Source organism: Bacillus rossius, chromosome 1 (genome assembly GCF_032445375.1).
Source record: "Bacillus rossius redtenbacheri isolate Brsri chromosome 1, Brsri_v3, whole genome shotgun sequence".
Classification (NCBI taxonomy): domain Eukaryota; kingdom Metazoa; phylum Arthropoda; class Insecta; order Phasmatodea; family Bacillidae; genus Bacillus; species Bacillus rossius.
The window spans coordinates 99,046,383-99,066,928 of NC_086330.1; positions in this window are offsets into that span (position 1 = coordinate 99,046,383).

Below are 20,546 nucleotides of genomic sequence, written 5' to 3' on the forward strand. Positions count from 1 at the left end.
AATGATTTTCATAAACAGACACCATTAGGATATCTCGAGTAGTTTTGAAATCGCGTGGTTTTTCCTGAAGCTCTGCGCACCGTGTGTGTGCCCCGGAGGCGGAGGCCTTAGGAGGCAGGACTCGGCCACATCCGATGTATTGGTTTATTGTAGCTTCATGGCATAGTTTTCATCCAAGGGGATATCCTACTGCTGTGTCGTTGTTTATCACATGCACACAGTTATTTGTAGAAAATTTGGTCACACTATGTATGACACACGTTATCCACCAGGCATGAATTCATTTCCAAAACGTTTTGTCACGGTGAGTAATCTGAAATCCAATTTCTGTATTTCCGAAGCTAGGTAATATTACTAATATACCTCTGAACTTTGTAATTTTTTAAATAATGGAACTGAAATAAGGAAAATGTAAAATTAAAGGTATTTGTAAATTTGTGTATTTACACGAATGCAACTGTATCGCTCTACAAAAATATGTTTGCAGTAAAGCACTGGGTTCAGATTCTTGCCCGGTTAGCTATGTTTTATTAGTTGTTATTCGTAAGCCGTTCCCTGAATAGCTTCCCACTATTAAATGCGCATATAAATAAGCATAATAAAGCAAAATAAAGTCCAGTTGTTGAATATTTGATTTTCTTTTCCATGGTCCAAAACTTTTACGCCTGAGTAAAACATCAATCAGCATTTAAAACTATGTGTTAATTTTCGTTCACATAACAAAGAATTATTCAGTATATTTTCCAAAAAATTATTTCATACGTGCAAAATGCATATATGCATTACTAAATTAATGTTATTTACAATTTTGTTCTTGTAGTATTACAAGCTATTTTTTGACACCTGGTTTGTAAACGTACAAAATAATTTCTGTATAGCCCTGTTTAGCTAGTATTTGTTTATAAAAATTTTAAATCACAAAATAAACACCTTTCTTGGATTTTTACAATTTTCTCCAGAAATTAACGTCAGTCTTTAGTTGAATAAACCAATCTTATTTAAATAATAAAAAAAATTAAAAATTTGTAGTGTCATTTTTTTATACTCCCTGCTTTGAGCGATGCAGTATATAAGATGTTTAGGAATTTTGTTAATATTTCTTAATAAAAATAAAAGCCTTCCATGTATTTGGTTAAACATGGCGCGTGGGACATATGTTAATGGTAGGTAAGTCATACGCGTAGATTTGATGTCGATTCGCGTATTAGACTAAATTCAACAAATTAATTTCCACCCTTATTTGTAATTCAAGCAAGTATTGCATTATATTTATATTTTCTGAGCACGCATTCCTCTTTCACCATCTCGCTTCCGCAGTTAATTTGAAATATTCAAAAGAAAAAATCTCTGTCGTTTAAAATTTTTCATTCAGCTCTGAGTATAAATTGCATTTTTCAGGTGATGAAAGGGTTCAATTAAACAAGAGATGAATAGAACGTACTCTCTAGAAAATATGGAAAATGTCTAACAGGTGGGATGTTTTTAGACTCGAAAAAAGGGCACATTGGTGATATTTTAATTAAGGGTTTGAAACGGAACTAACAAATTTATTATTTTATAAAAATCAATATTTATAACACTTATGAAATAATAGAATATTATATTTTACTCCCCACGTCTTGATCAAGGAGATAATGGGGAAACAACAGATCATCATTGGGATACATTTTGCTACGTCCTAAAGTGATGACCATGCTGATTCTATCAAAAAAGGTCTTAACATGTAATAACAGGCACCTCTGACACTCGGAGATACTTGTCGCTTTTTCAAAAGGGAAAAAAAATTTAAGTGAATAATTTAACATTTTTAACAAATATTGAGCAACTGAAAGTTTTGCAACGGATACTTTCTTCTTGCTTTGAGACATAAAATAAAATTTGATAGAGCCTAATTTAATTTTGGTATCTATCATTGAACTATTAAATACCGTAATTTACTCTTGTAGTTGCAATATCGTTTCATTTTCAGCCATTTTTCTCTGACGACAATTTTTCGAACTCTACAAAATAATGCCTTTTATTTTTTGGAAGTAAAAAAGATTTCTAATATATTTTAAGGAACATTATATATATATTTTTAAATAAATAACTAGTTAAGGTAACATTTTACTGTATTAAAATACGATATTCAAATGCACTACTTTAATTACCGTTAAAAAACTTAAGGTGGTCGGTACTATTAGACTGTCCCAATATTGTAAAGTTGTACAAAACATGGCTATGGTTAATTTTGCATACTTTTCAAGATAAAACTGAGAGTATTACTTGAAAATTTGTGGCATAATTTTATATTCTAATTAATGTTTCATTTAAGCATAATTTTTTAAACCATTGAAAAAGTAATTTAAAATTCATTATTGGACTTAATTTAGTTCAATTATGTTAATTATTTGCACAGTTAATTTTAGAAAGCTATTCAGGGAACAGTTTTCGAATTGGATGTAGTGTAACAAAACAAATCATAAATACCCTGGTTAAGAATCTGAAACCAGTATTACAGCAAACACTATTTTTTAGTGATACAGTTATTTTCATGTTAATGTACAAATTTATAAATATCTGTAAGTTTACATGAATATTTCTGTTCCATTTACAAAAAACAGTTTACACTGTAGTCAATGCTTGAAGAAACAAAATTCAGTTTATAAATATAAACAACAAGAAATCGATAAAATTCAAAAAAGATCCCTATATAAATTTAATCCACATCATTATCGTACTTAATATTTTAATCGTATGGCCGGGAGAGTTATACGATCCAGTATCTGCTCGTTTCAGTCGTCTTCCTCTAGCAGTCTTTTGGAGTTTGTCGAACGCGTGGCCCCCGAGATAGGAATCTACGATATAGGCGCCCGCCTACCTGGGCACACATGTGGTGCGTAGAGCTCCAGAAGAAACCATGCGATTTCATAACTGCTCTACATATCAGAGTAGCGTCTATTTACGAAAAGTATTTAAGCATACGCGAAGGGCAGATGATTAGCTATGTTTCAGTATTTTGTTTGTAAACTGTTTTTATGAGAGAGAAAGAGAAAAAAAACTAAAATCTAAAATGCGTGTTTTCAGTAAAATCTTAGTTATGAAACTCCTGGTTCTGTTCTTGAAAGCACTCAAAGGACTTGCGTTACACCTTCATCTTCATTTTACGGCTCAAATCCCACAGTTTTCCGGTGCACGACGGGAAGACTGCGCGCCAGTCCATAGAGGCGACACCGCGCTGGAAGCACCAGCGAGCGTCGCACTTATCGTCCCGCCTCACCGGCACAGACACGCGCCTGACCGGGCGGGCCTTCATCGGCGAAGAAGACGCGGAGTCGTCGGCTCGACACAAACTCGCGACACATCTCCCGACCCGGGCGCGGTGCGGGTTCGAGCCCGTGTCTTCTGGGCGCGAGGAGTCATGTGACCACTCGACCCACCGCAGATACCGGGTCCGCGAGGAGTCGTGTGACCACTCGACCCGCCGCAGATACCGGGTCCGCGAGGAGTCGTGTGACCACTCGACCCGCCGCAGATACCGGGTCCGCGAGGAGTCGTGTGACCACTCGACCCGCCGCAGATACCGGGTCCGCGAGGAGTCGTGTGACCACTCGACCCGCCGCAGATACCGGGTCCGCGAGGAGTCGTGTGACCACTCGACCCGCCGCAGATACCGGGTCCGCGAGGAGTCGTGTGACCACTCGACCCGCCGCAGATACCGGGTCCGCGAGGAGTCGTGTGACCACTCGACCCGCCGCAGATACCGGGTCCGCGAGGAGTCGTGTGACCACTCGACCCGCCGCAGATACCGGGTCCGCGAGGAGTCGTGTGACCACTCGACCCGCCGCAGATACCGGGTCCGCGAGGAGTCGTGTGACCACTCGACCCGCCGCAGATACCGGGTCCGCGAGGAGATGGGCAGTAGGCTGACTACTTACTGCTTGCTACACAAAAATAAATTCTGTACTTTTACAGAAGATTTCTTTGTAAACCAGTGGCCAAGATATGGAGTAGTATGTAATACTACAATAAATGTGTTTTAGATGTGTGCAACGCATGGCTATGATTATTTTTGCATATATGTAATTTTATATTTAGTTAATGTTTCATTCAATGGTTTGTTTTCAAACCATGGAAAATTATATTGAATATTCAATAATTATACTTTATTTTGTAATCTTATGCTTATTTATGTCAGCGGTTAATAATGGAAAACTATTCAGGAAACGGTTTACGAATAACTTTAACTATTGGCAGTACTGGGACAACACTGGGTGAGAATCCTAACCCAGTTTTACTGCGAACACTATTTTGTAATGACACAGTTGTTTTCATGTAAATGTACAAATGTACAAATATCTGTAATTTTAAATTAATGTTTTTGTTCACTTCACAAAAAAAAAAAACTTACTGTGTACGAGGGTCGTTCTAAAAGTAAAGAAGTTTTGATGCGACGAGCCGTGCAGTTCTCCCAAAACCCCCACCACCGCGTCATGGACCTGTCCATTCCTTCGCCAGGCCGACGCTAACAGCGAGCCGCAACGGTCGGTTACTGTCCATGGCGTGACTCTGAAATGTGTGGCAGAATTAAAAATCCCACCAAATGTGAGGTTCGTAGTGTAACTCACTTTTTGAATTAAAAAAAAGTCCGTCCTATCGAAATTTACAGACACATAACTGAGGTTTATAATAATGTGATGAATGAAGCTTCAGTTCGAAATTGGTGCATCATGTTTAATGGCGGGCGAACGAATATTTACGATGAAACTACCTTCAGTTGTGACTGACCAACTCAAATGATGGATGAAAAAAAAATTTTCAACAGGATATACGTTTCACCACTAGTTGAAAAACGTGGCGGTAACTGAGTATGCAGAAGGCGTAGAATAACTAATGATACGCTATGGAAAATTTAAAATTTGTATGGCGACTACGTAGAAAAATATCTGTTTTATTTATGTTGTAAAAAATCAGTTTTTAATTATTGTATTAAGTAAAAGTATCTAAACAAACGAATATTTTTACTTTTATAATGACCCTCGTACAGTTAAAACAAATCCATGGACTAACGACATTGCTGTATTACACTGGAAGTCATAAAAAACCTCATGAATGAACAAAAATAATTGGTTATACATTATTGAGGTTTTCCTAAGACATCCATAGCAAACCAGCAATAACGTGTGTCCATGAAGTTGTTTTAAATCAATATCACCTATCGCAAGAATCTTTCAATAAGTTTCTTGCTTGCGATAGCTGCAGATGTAGTTTCTTGAGATGTAATTTGTTTCAAATTTGATGGCTCTCTAAATAAGTACTAGTGTAACACCCTTTCCCAACTGTCACTTGCAATTCATCACATGATGTTTGTTTCCAAACACTGACCCCCACGTGAAGGTGTTTGCAAACGCTGTTGACAAACAGCAGTGCCAGATGGATACGTACATTATTTTGGATAAATTTCAGATTTGAAACCAGTCACACTACACATACAATGTAGTTTAAATAAACGAACTATCTGGATTAAATCTCCCTGACCCTCTCATTCGCTTTGGTTCAGCGAGTAGAGCTGAAGACAGGTATATTTTTCTCGCTATGCCGTATTTTGATTCGTCACTGAATGTTGCAATTAAAAAAGCTGAATCATAAGGCTGTTTTAGAATTAACCTATTTTTTATTTTATTTAAAATTTTAGTAAATAATATAACTAGAAAATTATGTGTTCAATAATGTGCATAGTATCCCAGGCGAAACATGTTTTAGTTTAGCGTATGATGGAGTTTTCCTCGCCCTGTGTAATCGACATTCGTGGCAAACGACCTGAAGCTCACTTGAGTATGAGATTTTTTTCAGTTGGCGAGTTGCTCGTAAACTCACATAAAGCTAATGCGACTTATCGCTGTTCCTTTTCCAGTTGATTTCTAAAATACTTTCGTTCTATAAAAAATATTAAAATAAATATTAAACAAATTATTTCCACAGGAATTAAATTTAAAAAAATTACCTTCTCCCCTTACCACCCCAAATTTAAAAGATTTTATCCAATCTTTGTTTTTAAGAATTCAATTTTATTGAATATCCCTAAAAATATTTCAATTAATCACTTTGTAGAAAAAAATGATAAAGGTTCTGTGTGCCAAAAGCCTTGTTGAAAGTTTAGTTTTTAATCTGTTAGACATTTTTATTTTGAGAATTTTTGCAGACTTGTTTGCGATAGTGATTGCAAATGGTTTTATAACAAATGTAAAAAGTTTTTTTTTTCAGGAGTAAAGAGATTTGAAAAATTTCATTTCTGCTATCACCACAGCTTCATGCGATACTCGAGAACCATTAATCATTTATTTAAGCAGAAAACTACTGAAAAGTCATTACTCCAATAGCAATACTCGGTGAAATGTGATTTTTCATAGGTTTATGGCAAAATAAGTTTTCTCGTTTAGGAATTGTAAAAAAAAAATTGCATACGCCCTCAAGCACACACTACAAGTCCAGCTGGGCGCGCAGGGATGAGATTGGGTGGAGAGCGAACAAGCGAGGAATCGCTGCAGGGTGTGGGGGTGGGTTGGGGTGGGGGGAGAGTTTTCAAATTAATTTTCCAGGGCGACTCCCTGGACCATGACACAGCGCCCCCCTCCCTCGCACGGCATCTCGACAACTCTCCGGGGCCTGCGCCGAGCACTATCGCGGCGACGACCACGCGCGAGCCGGCTCAAGGGTCCGACCAGCAGCGCGCGTTCGGGAGTCGACCCAGCCCGCTCTTCGTTCCCCCAGGACGGCCCACGATAAAAAGAACCGAGAGGGCCTAACAACAAAACAAAACAAAAACAACAAAAAAAATACGCGTTAAAGCACGCCCGTAAAGCTGGAATTTCTAGTCGTGCAATATATATCGTCTAACTCAAAGTGTAAACCCCTGGAATTCCCCGTTTTATCACGCTCCTACCGACTTGGCGAAGCTATCAGATTTCCCCCTCCCCCGTCCCCTTTTCCATGAGACGCGAGACCTCGTCGGTTCGAAGTTCAAAGTTCGGACACACAGAACGCCACTCGCGGGATGGCTCGGTGGTCTCAATTACTATCCCCCAAAATACTTCTACGCTGTATCCGGCGACAAACACTGCGGCTCGCCTACTCCAGGAGTACAACTCCCTAGCCCTTGCGACCAGGGGCGGTACAAGACTGATTTCATTGAAACCAATGGACCGGTGAAACTCATTTTTAAAATATCGACGAGGAAATACGCTTTATTGATGTATAACATCTGTGCTTCGACATACAGCATTTGGTAGCAGTTAATGGAACGGAAGTGGCATGGAACGGAAATGTGTTCACCAAGCCCAAGGAAAACTTTATAGTATTAACTGATTAATGAATTTTAACAAGTTGGCGGTATTTTAACAAGTTTTCGAAAATTAGGTCAAAAGCCGAGGTTTAGATATTTTTCACTTTCTTTTTCGCTTTTATCAGAGCCAATTCATTGTGCAGTTTAAAATTTAGTTCTACAGATCGTATTATTCCATAGTCGACGTAGCTGTTCCGGCAGCGAATTCTAGCGGTGGGTTTGGAAACTACGTGTGATTCGCGTCAATAAATGTAGTTGAAAATACAATTTTCGTTTATTTATCATGCTTGGCATATCTTTAAAGTATTCTACATTAAAATATAGTGTCCGAGTTTCTTATTATAAGTTTATTTGCAACATAAGAACACATGAATTTGATGCTCTTTACAACTTAACGTATATTATACAAAACACAAAGATTATAAAATTAATAAATTATACTACAGAATAACAATTCAACGATCCCCCAATATGTAGATTAATTATATCAATATAGTTTGAGCCCAGACTAAGTAAATAATAGTAATTAATCAAATTGTTAAAAGTGTTTAAAATAAAAATTAGCCAAAAAATATACTTTAAAAGTTATTTAATCATGTGCATCGTTATCCCTTCTTTGCTTAAGGAAAAATGAAAGATTTTTCTAAGCCTCCTGTGAAATTTTCCAACAAAACTCTGTGGTCAAGGTTCAAGACGATGTAAGTATGTAACTTAAAAACCTTTTTCACGTGACGTCTAATAAATCGATGAACGCCGGCTGCACGCACGAAAAAGTGTCCCGTTACGCACATTGTTCCGTTACGTTTTGTCCCGTTACACTCATTGTTCCGTTACGCTGTGTCCCGTTACGCTCATTGTACGCTTGCGCAGCACCGACAGAAGTGAAAACTTAAAAGTTTGTTTATAAATGTGTAATATGAAATAATTTCTAAGTCAAATGTACGTAAGAAAATGAATCTGATTACTAGTATAATTTCAAGTTTTTATTCTTTTATTATTAAAAAAAGTAGCATCTGTCGGCGAGTGCAGTAATAATAGGTTATGTTAGATATTTGATTACAGTTTATTTATGTGAAAACTTGTTCATAATTATATTTAAACTTTAAAGCTAAACGCCAGTTTTTAAAATTAATTATAAGTCATTTACACGTGAACTGTTTCGTCGACTGTTTATAAAGTGAAGTGAAAAGTTAATGTGGTTTTCATTGCTTATTACAACAACAATTTTGGCAATAAAAGTTAATTATTCTTGCATTTTAAAAATCTAATTACTAGTATAATTTCAAGTATTTATTCTTTTATTATTAAAATAAAATTGATTCAATTTTATTCATAAAAGTATGCAATTATTTCATCAATGTTTTGTTATGATGTTGTCACGTTAAACTATCGTCCGTAAACCGACTTTACAGACAACCAATTTTTTTTGTTTATATATAAGTAAATATTGTTTGAAACATTTTAATGGAATAGTAAAGTTTTGCCAAATTTTATATTATTGCATTTAATTAGTTATTATATTGTTTAAAATATCACTTTAACAAATGAGTGCGTGAAAGCCACATACGCGAGAAGTGAAACTTCTCACTTTATTAACCCACAAAAACGATAAAAATATTGTTTAATAAACTTAAACAATATAACTAAATAAAATATACAATGGAGGTTTACAATGTTCCCTTAGCAGTCCTTCTTCATGGACATTACTGTTTTATTTGTACGGACGCAAGAGAGCGCTAAAGGCCTGTTGGAAATAGGCCTGGTTGCACTTGCCCTGTTTTAGAATAGCCTTTTCACACTCAGTTTAAAAAATTATAGCTTTAAAAACTTTAAAAAAAAAAAACAGCTTTTATCAGTTACACCTTAACAAGTTAAAGAGTTCCACTAGCCACCTCCTGGCTTCATCATCAGATCAGTTCGATGATACAACATTTTTGTATTGTAATTCGAATTAAATATACTTGCAAAGTTTCAAATCCATACAACTAGAGGTAGGTTTATATCGAAATCCGAAATTTGTTTAAAGAGTTCGTTAGTTAGTTATTTGTAGCTAATATACGCCCGATAATAAAAAAAAACATGGATTTGGATAAGTTATGTTATTATTTTTATTCTTTTAATTTTCTGTTTCATCTGATTTTTATTCCAAAAACCTTCCTTTTCCATATGCTTCGCCCGGTTATCTATTCTTGTTTTTGGCATATTTTTTCTCTTGTACGATGGAATGGTTAGACTCCACAAACGGTCCCTGTTGCAATGAAGTTCAACGATCTTCAGTGATACTTCTTCCGTCCACTTCATTTTAAAATGATATTTAAAACCCCTCTTAATAAATCGTGAGACTGTGCAGCTGATCTCTTCAGACTATCCGCAGTGGGCGAGTGAAGCGACCAGCCAAAGAAAGCCTGGGAATAAATCCGGGTGCGTGGGAAGGCGAGCGCCAGAATGTAATTGATCAGCTCACAGATGTCTCCCTGACGATCGACTCTGCTGACACTTGACTCGTTCTTGTGTCCACACTAGCGGAGTAGATGACAGCACTAACTCGCCTTTCTACTCGCCCTTCAACTAGTCCAATGCGTTCGAGTTTCCTCGATTATTTTGGTTATTTTATTGACTGTTTTTGCACATGAGTAGATGGAAAGGTATTATCTGGCGCAATGTTATTCTTATGGGATTACGGCTTAATGGCTGGATGGCTTCTTGGCATGCCAATCGTAGGGATTCGGCTGTGTTCGGGAATTTACGTCGCTGAATTGCAATGATCGGGAGTTCGGTGGCCATCTTGGATGATGCCACATCTGCCATCTTGGAATCCACAAATTTTTTAAATCTGTATTTACTTAGCTAGAAACTCGGTAGAAATTTTTAATAGTTATTTGTTCTATTGATTTTTTTCCTTGGTTCGATCCTTGCTCGAAGCAAATTGCAATTTCATGTTTTAATAATATGTATTAAATAAAATATGGTAAATAATCTTAAAAGAGATATTATTTCCTCATCTACCAGCCTACAATTGATTCCATCGATTCTTGTCCTTGGTTAGATCATCGCTTGATGCAAAAATATGAACTAAATTATTTAAAAAAGAAAAAAAACGTTTTTAAAAACATCGTGTAATATCCTAAAATCGGCTTAAACACCTCATACACCATCTGCCAGTAAGCTGTCAATGCCATCTTGGCCAACATCTTGGAAATTCCTAATTATAAGCCTATAATTTGGAAAAATCTAAACAATTCACAAATAAAAATTAATTTACAGCTTGATTCGATTGATTCCTGTCCTTAGCTTGATCCTTGCTCGATTAAAAAAATATAAATATTTTATATATATATGAGTAAATTTAACATTTAAGTGACAGGCTAGACACAAAAAGCAAAAAATTCAAATAAAAAATCGAATACATAAATTTTACAAGTACAAAAGGAAAACAAGCAAATTATAAGCATTTCTTTATTTCTACAGTCTTCTTAAAAGGAGAGGCGAGTCATCTACATCACTTGACATGTGTTTTCAGGCCATTTTCACAGGACAGTCGATTAACCAGGTAAATCCAGTTGTTGGTCAGGTACATACAGTAAATGGCCAGGTACATCTAGTCTTTAGAAAGATGCATACAGTTGGAAGCTAGGTATGTATATTCAGTAGTCAGGCATGAAATCGGCGGCCATGTACATTACGTTTTTGGCCGACATTCCCAGTTATCAGCTAGGCATGTCCAGTCAGCTACCAGACAAGACCAGTTTTTGGATAAACACATCCAGTTGGTGGCCAGGTATGTCCAGTCTGTTGGTCAGACTAACGCGCCAAGTTGATGGCAAGGTACGCCCAGTCTGTGGCTAAACACGTCTATCCATTGACCACGCACTACCGTCCAGTCGGCTGGTCAGACTATCATCTCAATTTTATGGCAAGATACGCCCAGTCGGCAGCCAGGCACGACTTTCAGTGGCCAGGACGCATGTCCAGTAGGTGGCCAGCCACATCCTATTGGTAGCCATACGCATCCAGTAGGTGGTCAGACACATCCTATTGGTAGCCATACGCATCCAGTAGGTGGTCAGACACATCCAGTCAGTAGCCAAGAGGTACTTTTAGTCGATACTCCGCAAACATTTTAAACAGTTCATGTACAAAATCATGAGATTAGGTCAAGCGTCTCCGAACCAAGAGGTGCTATTAGCCCATACGCTACCAACATTTTAATCAGGTCATGTTCAATGTCAGGCGTATAGATCAGTCGTCTCTGAACCACTAGGCTAATCATGTATTGAGTAAATACGTATCCATGCTCTCAAAAAAACGTATGCACATTTAAAAAAGGCACATTCGACGAAAAGGAAGCCCATTTAACGAAAAAACCGCAGCTTTGGATGAAAATTCCAGTCAGTAGGATACGATGTCATCGCAGATATATTATCTCATCGCAGGGATACGATCTCACCGCAGGGATACTATTTCAACGGAGGGATATAGTACACGTATACGATCTGGTCACGGGGATACTATCTCGTCACAGGGATACGATCCCATCAGTAGGATATGATAATACAGGCTTCACTAAACACATTTAAGGAAAAGGATGTACATTTTCACGAACATTCAACTTAGCAAGATGCAATCATCAATATACGGTAGGCTACAATGCCTACAACTGGCATTGGCTCCAAATGCCAGCGGTTCCAAAATCTTCGGCTCCGACAGTCTGTGGCTTAAACAGTCTTTGGTTCCAAAATCATTGCCATCTAAAGTCATCGGCTGCAAAAATATTTGGTTCAAACAGTCTTTGGCATCAAATATCATTGGCTCCAAAAGTCTTTGGCTCCAACAGTCTTTGTCTCCAAAAGTCATTGGAAACTAATTTGGTTGAATCAACTCAAGTAGTGACGTGAACGGGGAATCGGTTGTGGGAAAATGGAGAGGAGATATGCATGTCCCAACCCTCACACTCACGTCCGTCATTTCAGTATCGCTGTGATAGCACCAGAGCCAAATGCGCGACGCGTTATTACTCGTTTCCTTGCCAACGAAGGTGCGAAATCGAGTTAAAGTGTAAAAAGACTCTAAGCACAGTTCGGTGATGCTACTATGATCAAAACTCAAATGTTCTATTGGGCCCAGAAGTTTTGAAATGGCCGTGATAAAGTGAAAAATCAAAGACATTAACGGTGTCCGGCGACCATGTCAATGAATACATATTCAGTTCATGTGACTACCACATGTCTGGTCCACTGAAGGAGACATTAGGAGGGAAAAGATTTAAAGACGACGCTGCGGTTAAACCGTCCGTGTGCAATTGGCTACTGGAGCAACGAATTTTTTTTTTTTTTTTTTCATGATTGGATCCAAAAGCTTCCTATCCAAAAAAATAAATGTATTTCTGTTGAAGGAAAATATGTAGAAAGAAAAACATTTCATTGGGTTTTTTTTTTCGTAAATCACTAATAAATCAGTATAAACTATTCCTGTTTATGTTTGAATGACGTTCGTATATTCAGCAGTTTCCTACCGAGACATAAAGCTTTTTCTTAAACTCTACAGCTACATTTTCTATCAAGGAGGCGGAACTCTTAAGAGTACTTTGAAGTTCCCCCTAATACAGATGTGCTTTTCTAGGGGCGGCTTGCAAGCCTCAAACAAGGTGGATCTTGAACCGACGACCCCAGCGACAGAAGTCAGGTTCTCTAGCCGTAGCACAGTCAAGAGTGTTCTGGAGTCCCATTCTTAGTAAAAAGAAAAAACACTTTTTTTTTTTATCGTAATCCCTTGAACACCTTTATTGCTATAGTGAAAATTTTATTTTCTCACTAATAATAAATAACTACTATTCTTTGAACTATTGTTTAGTTTTATTTTACCACAGCAGTGTTAATTATTTATTTCTAAACTACCTAAAGTACCCAGCGTTTCCCTTGCTCAACATACGGTGAAATGGGTTTTTTGTTTTTCGAAATCGATTGTAGACACTAATTGTCTTCTTAATGTGAACGTCACGTGTGCAGAATTTAACCAAGATGTCCGAATTCTGATTTAAGGTTTAGAAAAGAGTGATGTGGGAAGGGAGTGGGAGGAGGACGGTAGGAAAGTAGTGATAAAAAATATCATGTATTCAGTTAACATTTTGTTAAAATCAGATGTTTTCTCCTAATTTTTAATGTCAAGTATAAAAAATTTCATTTATGAAGGACAAAATACTGCTTTACGTGTTAGCAAAGAGAAATAGGTGTTGTTTTCGAAATCTCATGTTTTCAGTGAACTTATTCTTCTTAAAAAGGATGTCAACAATAAATCTTCCTTTCTTTTGTAGGTGAACTGTTCAAAATTTCACCAAGGAGAGCCGAAAATCTGCTTTAAAGAATAGTAAAAGGGAATAGGGGTAGTTATTTATAAACTTCATGTAGCTTGTAATAAAGGATATGTTTAACATTAATATTGTTTTTATTTTTATTTTTAACATCAAGTCTCAAAGATATCATCTAAAAGTGGAAAATTCTCCTTAAAGGATGGAAAATATGGATGGGGTAATTTTAGAAATATCATGTATTCAATAAACATTATGAACATCATGATGTAGGCAGCAATTTTCCTTCTCTTTTAAACGACAAGTTGGCAAGATGTTATCAAGTTGTACCAGTACTGTACTTTAAGTGTTGGGAAAGGTAGACTGGGGTACTTTTTTGAAATCTCCTTTAAACAGTTTGATGGGGATCAATTTTATTTAAATGCAAACAGTTAATTTCTTTTAACTTTAAATTTGATCAAGAAGTACCGTTACACTGCTTTAAGAGTAGTAAGGGGAATTATGGGTGGTTTTTGAAATCTCATTTAGTTAGGGGGGTAGGGGAATTTTTTTTTAGTCGGACACAAATATTTATCTTACTCTAATCTTAACGCCAAGTGTGCAAAATTTCATAAAAAATATCAATGTCCTATTTTAAGGGATTGGAAAGGGGGATGGGGTGTTTTTTGAAACCTCATGTGGAAAGGGAGACAAATCAGCATACTTCCTCTTATTTTAACATTCATTGTGCTTAATTTTTATGTATATGTACCAACATTATACTTTAAAGGATAAAAAATGGAGTTGGGGTGGGGTGGTTTTCCAAAACATTATATAGGCAGTGAGTGACCTTACACTTTTTTTCCTAAATTATAAGTTGAACAGTACTTTTCTTCTCATTATAAAGGTCATGTGTGCAAATTGTCTTCAAGTACCAAATTTCTTTCTTAAGAGTGAGGAATAGGGTGGGGGTGGTTTTTCTGAATTCCCAATTATTCTAAATCAGTTTAAGAACAGTTTAGATCATTTTAAGTAATTTCTCCCTTAATTTAAACGCAAATTGTGCTTAATTTCATTAAAACTAAAAAATAAATATTTAGAGGTGAGAAAATGGGATAGGGGTATTATTTTTATTTGATGTAGACAGTGACACAGCTCTATTTTATAAATCAACTAAAGACAGAAATATTACCCTTATTTTTTAATGCAAAGCGAACATAATTTCATGAAGTAGTTTTGAAGTTCTGTTTTACGGGGGTAGGAACGGGTGATTTGGGGGGGAGGGTCCTAAATATCATGTAGACAGTGACCTTACTCGTGTTTCGAAGCTCAAGTGTGCAAAGTTTCAACAATCGTATTAATGGTTTAAGAAAGCATATGATAAATATATAACGAAAACACCAGTCTTTAACATAATTAATTATGTGCTACCGGGAAAATAATTGCTTGAAATTCAGGGGTGGCAACGTCTCCGTGATTACGTAGTGATCGGGTAAAGTCTATCAGGTAGATTTCAAGGAAATACTACCTATTTTAGCCGTACCATGGTGCGATTTTCGGAAATATTTTATATAGTTTTTCTTTTCATGGTCCATAGACCCCAAAACCATCGTCAACTCAAAAGTTTATTTATATATAAATATATATATTTATATATAAATTTTGTGGACGCGATAACTGTCGCAATTTTTCACAAATCATTTCCAAACTGATACATAAAATCTAGTAGAAGAAAATCTCAATCGATTTCGTTAATGGGTAATATCCGACCAATGGGGTAGAAATGGGGAAGGTTTTTTGAAGAAAAAAAAATCTCTGTAACCCTCATTCGTTTAAGCGTATTATAACTCGTACAAGAAATATATACCAAAATCTTTGGTCTGAATAAGTTTTTTTATACGACCGATCATAACTGCAAGGGGTTGAAAAAACAACGGCTGGAGGACAAAAAAAATCATAACTCCCTTCGAGTAGCATCATAAAATTCGTTTGTATATTTCGTAAATCATATACATTTTGTGTTAAACATTAGTATACGAATGTAAGTCCGGGCACAGTGTTAAGGGTGAGGAGCTGAGTGTACAGGGTTTTTTGAGTGGCGGTTTCTGCTGCCTTGGAACCTACATCTCCGATGACGTCACGGTGGCCATCTTGGATGACCTTGACCTTTGACTATAACATTGACCTTTGACCATGACTTTGGTGGCCATCTTGGATCCGCCATCTTTAAATCGAGCACCCCACTCACTCTTGATGAAATTTTCGTCACGACCGCCATTTCGATTTTTTTTCTGTTCCGCTGGAGGCTTCCATCTTGGATACCGTCGACTTTGTTTCTGTTGTTTCTTCCTAGAGAGCATCAGCATCTCTCTGTCTCATCACATAAGGTCGATGTTCCATAACCTACCAAAGCTATTATGGTCCTTATCGACATATTAAATTTAATTTTTTATGAAAAATATATTGGAAACGCTGTGATTCGAACCATCGCAGTGATGTGATTCGAACCATTGCCGCTCTGATATTTAGGTTGAAAAACATACACCTTTAACCGCATTACCAGACTGAGAATTAAATCACAGGAAAAAAATTAGAACATATGAAAAAAATTACAATAAAAATAAAACAAAAATTATAAAAAATTACAAAAACAGCTTTTGTCAGCTTGTGAACTACTCATTTGTTGAACGAGGATAGAGTTCTAGCACAAGCCAGAATTTTTGTAATTTTTAGAATTTTTATTTTTATTATTTTATTTTTTTCATAATTTTTAAATTTTTTCTTTGATCTTTCTGATGTCGAAGAAAATGTGTGACAGTTTTCTCGGTGTGTTCCAGGTTATTTTTGTCAAAATTATGATGGTTTTCTCCGTGTGCTCCTTATTATTCTTGTCAATATTTTGATGGTTTTCTCCGTGTGCTCCTGATTAATCCCGTGGTTTCTCCAAGTGCTTCTGGTTATTTGTGAGTAATCTAAATCTGTATGAAGGGTTTTTTTACTTAATGAAACATACCATTTTATTCAGAGTTACATTTAATTAGTGAATTTCTGCTACTAAATAAACACTTAGAATATTTTTACCAGGGGGAATTAAAAGAAGTATCATTACTCGGTTAAATAATAAGCTCTGAGACATCTGAGAAACACAAACATGCTAGACGAACTTCCTTGTCCTTGGTGTCTAGCGAAGCCTTCCTTCTTTTGCAGTCATTAGTGAGCATCCTTCATCCCACATAAAATAAGAAATACATTTTGACTCCGCACAACACGTGGCGTCATCTGTTGTTGAAATTCAGAACTACACACAAGTTCCTTTGCATACAATAACTTAACTCTCGCTGATGAAACATTTAAAAGATTATATTTAAGTAATGGTTTCAATTTGAAAAATCTCAGTTTGCATATAACATTAGTCACAGAGGTTACCATGGATCCTGGTTTGTTATCTGCAGCTGAATCGGAAGGAAGCCACTGTAGATACTGTAGCAAGGATTTTGACACAAGAAGGAATGCTAGACATCATGAGAAGAATGATTGTGCTAAAAACCCACTACGCAAAATGTTGAGCTGCAATGTGTGTAGCAGGTTGTTAACACGAATTGACAGCTTAAAAAGACATGGTAGAACATGTAAATCCAAGCCCACTTACGGGATAGAGGACAACGATGGATCTACTAGTCTAAAGAAGAGTCTGCTGGTTGATGTAAATAATATTCCTTGTCCTGAGCGTGAGGGTATTAGCTCACCCGATCGTGAATAAGAACACATATTGAAGGATGTTGAAGGCTTCTGGAAGACTAAAATTAATAGAAGTATCAACACTGTGAATAGTGAGAATACATTCAAGCCTATATTCAGTAGATACTCCATACTTTGGAATAATGATGGACACTTAAATAGGAACATTTTATACATTAAAGAAGCTCCAACATAATCAACGATTTCGAGTTCTTACAGTAATTCGGGTGAAGATGCTGACTTCTATGATGATGTCTATACTGACTCTGAAGCTGGTGTCATGATAGAAGCTTGTGCTGAAGTACCTAAAGCTGGCAAAATCGAAAGCTGTGATGAAGCCCTGAGACCGAAATGATGCAAACGACGTGTTATAATAAATAAATCTGATAAAGCTTATTATTATCACTGGGACGATAGTGATATTAAAAGTATTTATATCTAATAAACAAACAAGGAATATGGTAGCAGAAGAGATTGATTACACATCATGGGAAGATCCAAACATATTGGTTGACCGGCTAAGACTTCTACATGCCTCTCTTTGTGCAGGAAACTATTCGTGCATCAAAGAAATATCCTTCGTACTAAAAGAACTGAAGGAGGCTGGCTATATGCAATAATGACTTGTTTACCTACATTTGGATAATGTTGAGGAATAAAATAAACAATTTAAAATACAAAAATTCAATGTTTTATTTAGTATTGTATTCTGATTTCTAACTAAGCCTGTGTTCTCGCTACTGTATGTACTGTGTGTTTGTTCCATTTCCTGTGTGCACTGTGTGTTCATTTAGTTTCCTGTGTGTACTGCGAGTACTGTGTGTTCGTTCCCGTTCCGATTCCTGTGTGTACTGTGTGTAATATGTGTTCATTCCATTTCCTGTGTGTACTGTGTGTTCATTCCGTTTCCTGTGTGTACTGTGTGTACTGTATGTTCAGTGCGATCTTTTGTTGAATGTGTGACGTTTCGCTAAATGCACGTATCCAATGCTATAGTATCACTGAATTTTTACTAGTCCAAAACCTCTTTGTCTTGATAAATCATTTTTCAAAGATTCTTGGTTTTCTTGTAAGCGTAAAACATGTTACGTGCGTTTAATTGAATAATTAGCTGACATCGAAGAAGGTCATGAGGTTCGAATAAGACTGGTCTATATGTCTGACATTGTTCATGACCCGGTCTCGCGGTCCGAAAACGCTTGGTCTATATGTGTGGATGGCTTTGTACATGAACGATTTAGAAGTTATTCTAAGAATCGAAAAACTAGACTTTCATGTAAGCCATAGCTGCACTGTATTTATTTAGTTGGTCATGTATATTGTCTTCAGTTGTTTTTCGTAGAGTGAATGATTAAGAAATTCCACGAAAGTTAATGGAAAACAGAATATTAAATATAATTAATATTTAGTTATACCTGTCACTGGTCAAGAATCTAACCGAGGACATGAATCCATCGATTCAATATGTAAATTAATAAGTTATTTTTTCGGTGACTTTTGGAATTTTTCCCTAATAATAAATAATACATGATTCCAAGATTGTGTTCAAATTTCCGAATGGCGGGCACCTCAGTAATAATAAATGATTACTGCACTCTAGTGGGTTAGAATAAACCTAGCATGATGGTAATGCACTCTACAAGACGAGTACACACACAATATGATGTAAGTAGAATATATTGGGGGCTCCGGAAACAGGGTTCAGGGTGTGGTGCCGGTGCCGGTGTCCGCCATATTGTATTGTGACGTCACGGCGGCCATCTTTGACAAGCGTAACGTGACAATGTGCATAACGTGACACTTTTTCGTGAGGCAGCAGGCGTAACGGGACACAGCGTAACGGGACATAACGTAATGGGACAAGTAGATCACGGTGGCCATTTTGGATCCGCCATCTTGGATCCGCCATTTTGGATGACGTCATTGTGTTCTAGAAAATTCCGGTGATGTGTTTTCTGCCATTTTGAATGATGACCTCACCGTTGCAATTTTCGTTACGGTCGCCATCTTTAACTTTTTTATTTATTATCCGATTTTAACGAATTTTTTTTCTGTCCCACTGGAGGCCGCCATCTTAGATACCGACGACTCTGTTTCTGTTGTTTGTTCCTAGATAGCGCCAGCGTCGCTCTTGATTTTTTTCTGTTCCACTAGGGGCCGCCATCTTGGATACCGTCGCCTTTGTTTCTGTTGTTTGTTCCTAGATAACACCAGCGTCGCTCTTGACTTTTTTCTGTTCCACTAAGGGCTGCCATCTTGGATACCGTCGACTTTGTTTCTGTTGTTTGTTCCTAGAGAGCGCCAGCGTCGCTCTGTCTCATCACATAAGGTCGATATTCCATTACCTACCATAGCTATTATGAACCTTATCGACATTTAAAATTTTATTTTTTATGAAAAAATATATTGGAAACGCTGTGATTCGAACCATCGCAGCTCTGATCTCTAGGTTGGAAAACATATGCCTTTAACCGCTCGGCCATCGAGACATTTACCAGACCGAAGATTAAATAAGGTTTATATAAAAATAACATGCATTTTTGAACTTGTAATTTTTTTTTAATTTAAAGTAATAATAGCACCACCTGTTCGAGACAGACCTACCATCTTGTCATTTGGCCGCCATCTTGAAAATCCATAATTTTTATGCTAGAGATGCGGGAAAAAGTTCAAAATTCATTAAATAAATTGACAATAAATATAATGATTGATTATATCGATTCCCGTTCTTGGTTCGAAACCGGTGAGGGTAAAAAATAAAAAAAACATCAGATCCTTCCTCCACAGAAGCTACCTACAGACCGATCTACCGTCACCAATACCAAGGTTCATATATCGTCAGCTGATATAACGTCATGTCCGCCATCTTGTCTTCATACGCTGGAGACCACCATCTTGTTTTCGTCGGCTAGAGTGTGCCGATACCATGTAAGTATAATTATCTGGTCACCACACCATTGACCTTGACCTTTAACCTTGAAATTTTACCTTGACCTTGAAATTTGACCTTGACCTTGAAAATTTACCCTGACCTTGAAATTTGACCTTGACCTTGAAATTTGACCTTGACATTGAACTTTGACCTTGACCTTGAAATTTGACCTTGACCTTGAAATTTGACCTTGACTTTGAAATTTGACCTTGACTTTGAAATTTGACCTTCACCTTGAAATTTGACCTTGACTTTGAAATTTGACCTTGACT